The sequence below is a fragment of the Ochotona curzoniae genome, unplaced genomic scaffold (assembly GCF_017591425.1).
Source record: "Ochotona curzoniae isolate NIBS_2020 unplaced genomic scaffold, NIBS_Ocur_1.0 contig_2861, whole genome shotgun sequence".
Lineage (NCBI taxonomy): Eukaryota > Metazoa > Chordata > Mammalia > Lagomorpha > Ochotonidae > Ochotona > Ochotona curzoniae.
Window position 1 is genome coordinate 3,647,544 of NW_024465620.1, and position 5,742 is coordinate 3,653,285.

At 55.9% G+C, this 5,742-nt stretch overlaps 1 non-coding gene across 1 annotated transcript; it reads right to left on the reverse strand.

The window, feature by feature from the left end:
- Positions 1–492: 492 nt before the first annotated feature.
- LOC121155192 lies at positions 493–599 on the reverse strand. The gene has a single exon (XR_005883634.1). It is a non-coding gene; the product is annotated as a U6 spliceosomal RNA (small nuclear RNA).
- Between the last annotated feature and the right edge of the window lie 5,143 nt (positions 600–5,742).

A 5,742-nucleotide genomic window follows, 5' to 3' on the forward strand; every position in this document is an offset into this window, starting at 1 on the left:
CCTGCTTCTCTGGTGAGGTCAGATGTCAGAGTACGGCTCTCCGGGTACAAGGCATATGGACCTGGAAAAGGCATACCAGGTCAGAGACTCGCTCTGCATGGCCACAGCAAGACGCTCAAAGCTGGCATCACAGCGAGCTCTACCACCCCCGCTCACATCCTTTGCCGTGATCGCCCTCCTTGCAGTTTAGAGATCCGGCTTACTCCTTTCCCTGGGCCAGCACCTATTCACTCTCTCAAGTCACATGAGGTCCCAGCTCCACTCTCATTGCACTGTCCATTGTGCTCAATAAAACCCCAATAAACAGATTGTTTCAGCCCTTTAGATCCTGCTGGGCTTTCGTACCTCACACCAGACTTCAACATCTGTTAGCAACAGATATGTCCCAGCCCCACACCCAAAAATAAAGTCTGAAGACACGCCATGCTCCCCAGCCAAGAGCTCCCTTGCTGCGTGCTGCCACGCAGACGTGCTAAGTCCTGCACCAGCCCCCTCACCCTCTTCTCCATCACGAATCTGCGTGTCATCCTTGCGCAGAAGCCATGCTCATCTTCTCTGTATCATTCCAATTTTAGTATATGTGCTGTTGAAGTGAGCACACCCTCTTCTCCTAAGCAGTGAGGGGGGTTAGTAGCCTCCAGACAGACTCCAGCCCCAACACGAGTGCTCACGTGTGTGCCTGTCCCAACACTGTCAACTGCACGTGACCGCCAACACATTACGTTACTCCCCAAGAGCTGCCTAGGACCCCGGGAGCTCCCACAGCTGTGCTTGTAATACCAGCCTGGTCCTGTTACTTCCTGTGGTCATCACAGAGCCAGCCCTTGTGCCTGGAGGAACCTTGATGCCCTGAACAGACATGACCAAGGTGATAGCAACTTATCTTCAGCCAGGATGGAGAGAGAAGAGCTGACAAGACAGGGTGGGAAGAGGGCAGCCAACGACCCCACCGTCTCATAATCACGCTTGGGTGTGTAAAGTGCAGGAAGGAGGGCATGAGCGTGGATGAAGGCAGGTAAGTGCTTCAAGTCCAACTTCCCCATCTCCAACCACAAAATACACCCACCTGGCCGAGGACTTTTGTGCATAAAGAGACCTTTGGTGGGGCCAGCATGTTGACTCAACTGGCCAATCCTCCCCCTTCGAGTGCTGGGATCCTATAGGGACACTGGTTCAAGTCCCGGCTGTTCCACTTCCCATCCCGCTCCCCATTTGTGGCCTCGGAAAGCAGTAGAAGACGGCCCAAATCCTGAGGCCCCTGTACCCACATGGCAGACTCTGAAGAAGCTCCTGCTGAGACTGCTGGCAAGCCTGGCCCCTGGATGGCCCCTGGGAACGCGGGCTAGGGGAGGGTCCTGCTGTGCCGAGAACTGGCCAGGAAGGCTCATGGGTCATGGATGGACTGTACCAACCAAACCTGTGTTCTGGCACCTGCCTTCTGTCTTGGAGCCTAGAGTCTGACACAGCCCACCACCAGGGGCCAGGTGCACAGTCCCACCAGCACCAGAGGCTGACACAGCCCACCACCAGGGGCCAGGTGCACAGTCCCACCACCACCAGAGGCCGACACAGCCCACCACCAGGGGCCAGGTGCACAGTCCCACCAGCACCAGAGGCCAACACAGCCCACCACCAGGGACCACGTGCACAGTCCCACCACCATTCAAGGGTTGGACACAATCATCAACTGCAAAGTTAGCCTGCTACGATCAACTGCATTTCTAGTCCTGTTTCTGGTCATCTCAACAGGACCAATCCAAATGACCTCCCAGGCCTTGGGTGGCCTGCAGGCTGGACACTGCCCCCTGCCTGCCAGAAGAGATGGTGGGGGGCTTCATGAGTGCCCTGGATTTTTTTTTTGCTGTAATAAATCAAGGCTTTATCATAAATGTATGAGCAGTAACAGGCAGCCTAACGAGAGGGGGCTTTGTGATCCCTAACGTGCAGGGGAGTGTGAAGTCACCTCAACGCTTGACTCAGACTTTTCACAGATGAAGGCTCTTCAAACATGGGATGACAAGACATCGCCGGCTGGCCTTGCGGCATGGTGTGTGAAGCTGTCACCTGCAATGTCAGCTTGCCACGTGAGCTCCCTGCCACCCGTGTGGGAGACTGACGAAGTTCTTGGCTCCTGGCTTTGCCCCGGCCCAGCCCTGGCCACTGCTGCCCCTTGGGAGAGTGAATCAGCAAATGGAAGATTTTATTTTATTTTTATTTATTTATTTTGCAAAGTCAGGTATATACAGAGAGAAGAGACAGAGAGAAAGATCATCCGTGCAATGATTCACTCCCCAAGTGACTGCAACAGCCAGTGCTGTGCTGATCCGGAGCCAGGAGCCAGGAGCCTCCTCCAGGTCTCCCACAGGTGCAGGGTCCCAATACTCTGGGCCATCCTCCACTGCCTTCCCAGGCCACAGGCAGGGAGCTGGATGGGAAGCAGGGCCGCCAGGATTAGAACCAGTGCCCATATGGGATCCGGGCGCGTTCAAGGTGAGGACTTTAGCCACTAGCCCACAGCGCTGGGCCCTCTCTGACTTTCAAATAAGTAAATCTAAAATAAAAACTTAGGTGCAAAATATTTTAAACCCATGGATAGTTTAAGATTTATTATTATTTAAGAGGCAGAGTTAGAAAAGATCTTGTACCCACTGGGTCACTCTCCAGATAGCTACAATGGTTGCAGCTGTGCCAATTTAAAGCCAGGAGCCAGGATTGCTTCCGAGTCTCTACGTGGTCTCTTCCCAGGCCCAAGTAGAGAGCTGGATGGGAAGCGAAGCAGCCAGAACCCAAGCTGGCACCGTGAGGGGGCTTAGCTTCCTATGCCATGATGCTAGTCCCTGTTACACGTGTGTAACAGCAGGTCCACATTTAAGTCCACGCTGGGACAAGAAAGGAGTAAGGGACTCAGAAAATGCCATCTCACACCATTACACACACAGAATCCAGGACATGGAAGCGTCCAGCGTGAGCCCAGGGCCAGCTCGGCCATAGTGGCTAAGTCGCCACTTAGAAATCCGCCTCCCGTTCTCAGAAGGCCTGCGTTCACCCTGGCTCCCAGCGCTCTAACCCAGCTTCTTGCCATCCCAGGCCCTGGGCGGGATGCAATAGTGACGGCTCAGATGCTTGCGTCCCTGACACCCACAGGAGACCCGGGCTGAATATTGAGCTCCTGGTTTTGGCCTGACCTGGCCCGGCCCCCACTGCACCCCAGGGCCCCGGCGTACCCACTGCACCCCCGGGCCCCGGCCCCCGCTGCACCAGGCATCTGAGGAGCCAACCACTGGGTGCAGGGAGTACTCCCTCCCTCCGAACTTTGAAAAATGAGTCTGTTGAGAGTAAATATGGTGGGATCCACGTAGTTCTGAAGACACACAAAGAAAACAGTAAGAAACGGGCTTTAAATAACCCCTTCTACTTGCATTCATAACATGCACAAATGGAGATCAGAACGTACAAAGACAGGAAGTTATAAATGGTTAAGACGGTCACAAACAGAGCCGTTAATTCATACAGAGCTCGAGACAAGTTCAAGCGATCGACTCAGAACAGTGACACATGACTGGATCGCCAAGGTCAACTATCGCTTGGCGACGAACACAAGGTGAATTTGAGCATCTGGCTTCACTCTTGGGCAGGAACGAGCGAGGCGGAATTCAGCAGCTGCAAGGCTCGCAGAACGCCCTTCCAATTCCGCTAAAGCAGAACCAGCTGGAGCTGACGGGAAGGGCTTGATTGCCTGCCCCTGCTACCTCACTGGGACGCGCTTTAAACCTACTTTAAAACCAAGGATTACAACCACACTTCAGGAAAGCTGAAGAGCCCCCACCACAGTGTTGTGGGGAAAAGCAGGACGTTCATGAGTGTACACGGAGTTCAATTTGCTGGAAAAGAATCCGTGTGCTCCTCGCTCGGATCCGTTTCCAGCAAACCCGAGTCAGTTTTGCACGGCTGACTGCAAAGCCCGCCAAGCCGTCCAGTGTGCCCCCCTTCCGACCTCTCCTGAGCTTCCTGGTGACTGACTGGGGGCCTTCACAGCCCAGACACCCCGAAGTCCGACCTGAACATGGGCAGCGTGCTGTAGGCACAAGCCAATGAGACGCGCTGGGCACCCCGAGTGACAGAGCAGTGGGTCTGAGTGGCAGATACGCGCTGGCCTCACGGCCCGAAGCTGCTGCCCTGCGGCGACCGCCCTAGAAGGCCACTTGGCAGTCTTGACATCTCAGGGCTCAGGAGTACACCCACCAAAGCTATCCAGCAGGGCCCAGACACCAGTGACTGCCACCACTGCCCAGCTGTCACCGGTTGGGGCGGCCGGAGTCCAGCCGAAGCCCCCACGGGCGTGTCTGGGCCTTTCCAGCAGCAGGAACGCTGGAGCTGGCCCTTTCAATATCCCGCCAACGAAGTGAAGGAGTGAGGTTATCACATTAGGAAAAAAAAAAAAAAGGAAAGAAAGAAAAGGCAAGAAAATTGGCGAGAAGGGTGCGGCTGCACTCAGGGGCCATGTGACATGCGTAGGTGTAAGCGGTACGCGGGTTCCAAGGCCAAGATGGAAAGTGACCATGGGAAGTCTCGGTCGGGCAGTGCCCAGCTGTGGAAGGGGCACTCTGCCCTTGGTGGCCCAGTGAGGGGGCGGCAGGGCACGAGACACACGAGGCAGGGACCGAGACGTGGCAGAAGTGGACAGGGGTCACGTCAAGGAAACGGGGAGCAGCGAGAAGCAGGGTTGGAGGGAAGCACGGAGAGCGGGCGGCCGAGCCGGCGGGAGGGCCAGGGCTCAAGGATGACAAACCAGGCCTGAGGCTTCTAAATATATTTGGCACACACCAAAAAATCTTAGAAGATCCATTTTTTTTTTAAAAAAAAAAACCTTTTTGAAGCCCAATGGGATGACGACAGTCTAGGACAACGGTACATTTCAACATGACGGTGGGAGAGTCCGGAGATTCCCAAAGAAACCCTATTTGAGATGAAAACGTTAATGAGGTGGGTGTCATCCTCGCGGAGCCAAGACTAGGTCCACACATCCCACGCCAAGTCGAAATCGCGAAGCCCAAAGAGGGTCACTCACCGTGTCAGACAGCAGCGCTCCCCGCGCAGGTCCAGGAAAGCCGAGCCGGGAAGCACGCTCCACACTGCAACGAGCCACTTCTCTTATCGGCTCAGGTGGTGCTCCGCGGGAGGAAGAGGAGGCTACACCTGGGTGCGTCTGTCTGCCTGGCCTCGCAGGAGCTGCGGATTAGAAGCCGCCCCGGCCCAGCTGAGAGCCAACAGGATGGATGGGCCCGTCCCAATGGGCAGGAACTCCGCCCATCCCGGGCAGCGTGGCAGCCGGCCTAGGCGTGCCCAGTGCGTGGGTGCTCTGGCTCCACAACCCCAGGGCAAGCAAACCGAGGGAACGCCACGGTACCCGTGTGACTGCAGCCAGCATGCCCGTCACGGGTGGTAGAAGCTGTGGTAGTCCCAGAGCCTTCACTGGATGGCGACCCAAGTGGAATCCCCTGGGGACCATCCAGGCTTGCAGCTGACCTGCCCCGCCCCCAGGCGTGTTCCTGAGTCAGGAGGGCTGTGACTGACAATGCGACTCCTCCCATTAAAGAAATTACAGGAGGGACCGGTGCCGTGGCATGGCAAGCTAAGCCTCTGCCTGAAAAATATGGGTACCAGCGTTATTGGTGCCAGTTTGATTCCTGGCTGCTCCAGTTCCAGCCCCACTCCCTGCTTGTGGCCTGGGAAAACGGTAAA